The sequence below is a fragment of the Sminthopsis crassicaudata genome, chromosome 3 (genome assembly GCF_048593235.1).
Source record: "Sminthopsis crassicaudata isolate SCR6 chromosome 3, ASM4859323v1, whole genome shotgun sequence".
Lineage (NCBI taxonomy): Eukaryota > Metazoa > Chordata > Mammalia > Dasyuromorphia > Dasyuridae > Sminthopsis > Sminthopsis crassicaudata.
In genome coordinates this window covers 348,333,489-348,335,999 of record NC_133619.1, presented here as the reverse complement: position 1 = coordinate 348,335,999, position 2,511 = coordinate 348,333,489, and the positions used below count along the sequence as shown (strand labels likewise).

Genomic DNA, 2,511 nt, shown 5'->3' with positions numbered 1-2,511 from the left:
ATTAAGCAAATAATACATCGTGCATACATTAATGTGATTTGGCTAATGTTTTGATTTATCGCTTGGAAATTGTGCAAGATTCCAGAACCTGGTGCAAGGCCAGTTCCGGTGTTTAGATGTTTAGACATTCAATGCTGTGTGCTGGTAGGTTTGAGTTAGACACGACATTATTTATGTTCCTTGTAATGACTTTTACCCCCTCTGGTATGGCTTTCATCCTAATAGGCACCCCATATTCCATTTGGGAAGTCCTTGCTATGGATTTCACCAATCAGGATCCCAAAACATGTTAAATTTGTAAAGGGGGTATTTAGTGAAGTAAAGGAAAGTAGTTCTCCGGAGGGGTTGGGATTTCAGAATAGAGATGGAAGAGAATGAGAAAGTAGCAGTGAAGAAACAGAAAAAGGTGTGATAAGAGCAGCAGTTTTGGGGGGTTATAGAACTGAGCAATTTGCTTTTTCAGAAAATGTCCTACTTTTCTAAAGTAGTGATTATGTGATCGACTATGCTAGGAAAGAACAATACAATTTACAGATCCCAGTGAGGCTTATTGAAGGATTTTTTTTTGGGGGGAGGACAGTTAGGTGGCCAAGTGAAGAGGGCCAGGCCTAAAGTTAAGGAGATCTGAGTTCACATATGACCCCACTTACTAGCTGTGTGACCTTTGGGTGAATCGTTTAATACTATTTGTTTCAGTTACCACATTTATAAAATGAGATGGAGAAGTAAATGGCCAACAAATCGGGTATGCGTGCAGTTTTGATCACAGATTTTTGTCTTAAATCCCGATTGGGACGTGCTTGCTGCTGCCCAGGAGCGCCCCATCTCGTAGGGAACTGCCGTCCTCCCTCCCCCAGTCCCCCATCCCCCGAGCCCTGCTCAGGGAATGTGACAAGGCCGTGGGGCACTCAAGGAGCCAGTAACGGAGGGCTCTGGGAAGTTCCCCAGAACTCACCGCCTGGTGAGGGGGCGCCGGCTCTACTTCCTGTTTCTGCGAGGTGGTTTTCTCCGCGACCAGCAGGGGCGGAAGAAGAGAGGAAGGCGAAAAAATCTTGTAGGTGTGTGCACGAAAATTTCTGGCTTCGGTGCCCTCTCTGCGCTTTCGCACCGCCCTCAGGGGAGCCATTGGTCGGCCGGTTGCGCAAGTGGGAGGGCTATGCAAATGAAGAGCGTCGGAGTGAGCAAGGTTTTCTGGGTGTCAGGAAAAGGGCTTGTCTTGCGACGAAAGCGCTAGAATTTGACAAAGTTCTGCTTTGTGGCGCGTTTGTGGCGATTGGAGTGTGTGTGAGCGCGCGCAAGAGTGGCGTTGGAGCTGTATGTTGTGTTGTGAGAGTTGTGGGAGTAAGGTGAGTCTTGTTGGAAGTGCGTTTTGTCGCCGCGTGTGTAAAGGGTAGTGTTTTTCGGGGGGTAGGTGAGCGCGGACGAGGCTGGTTATCGCTTCTCGGCCTTTTGGCTAAGATCAAGTGTAGTATCTGTTCTTATCAGTTTAATATCTGATACGTCCTCTATCCGAGGACAATATATTAAATGGATTTTTGGAGCAGGGAGATGGAATAGGAGCTTGCTCCGTCCACTCCACGCATCGACCCGGTATTGTAGTACTTCCGGGAACGGTGCACCTCCCTCTGGGAGAATTTACTGGTTGGAAAAAAAGAAACATGAATCCTTACTTTTCATAGCTCTGCGTTTTTTGCTAACCTTACGGAGTTGTCCAAGACTGCCTGTCGTATTTACGTACTCCTTTTTCTTCTACCATTTTGTAGCATTTGGTAGAGACATTTTCTAGATTCTTTCGTTCCTTTTGGCGATCCCACTTTCCATTTCCGCACTCCAGGCTTTGTTCAGACACTTTATGACTTAGTGTGAGAAACAGAGAGCCAAGTTGGCCAGAGAAATTTCCTACAATCTCCCGAAGATATCTTCAAGGAGCCAGTAAGAAGAAGCGTGTTTTCGACCCCGGTGTACTGGAAATTACTAAATTGTTAAATTGCTAAACGCAACTCTAAAAGCACAGGGATATGAAAAATTTTCTACCAGGAGCCAAGCATCCCATCAGAAATGTACACCAGGATAATCTAATCTATACAACAATCAAAAGGTTTAAGAGTAACAATGCACCGTAAAAATATTAAGGGGTTAATAAACAATATAGGCCATGGTGCATAGAGACCTTCCCCTCCCCCCCAGTCTCACTACACTCCTGGATAGGGGAGCAATTAACCTATGAATTTTTTTTAAATAATTTTTTATTTCCCAGATACATGGGTGATTTGACACCATTGATAATTGCCAAGCTTTTTTTTTTTTTTTTTTTTTTTTTTTTTTTTTTTTTTTTCCAATTTTTCCCCTCCTTCCTTCCACCCCCTTCCCCCAGATGGCAGATTGATGTTCAATATGTTAAAGTATATATTAAATACAATATATGTATACATGTCCAAACATGCAGGCAGACAAAAATAGAGGTAGTGGGAATTCTACGTGGTGGTTCATAGTTTCTCCCAGAGTTCTTTC

General features: G+C 44.2%; 1 non-coding gene across 1 annotated transcript; it reads left to right on the top strand.

The window, feature by feature from the left end:
• The first annotated feature begins 1,433 nt into the window (after positions 1–1,433).
• LOC141565304 (U2 spliceosomal RNA) lies at positions 1,434–1,624 on the top strand. Its single transcript, XR_012488977.1, has one exon. It is a non-coding gene; the product is annotated as a U2 spliceosomal RNA (small nuclear RNA).
• The last annotated feature ends 887 nt before the right edge of the window (positions 1,625–2,511 follow it).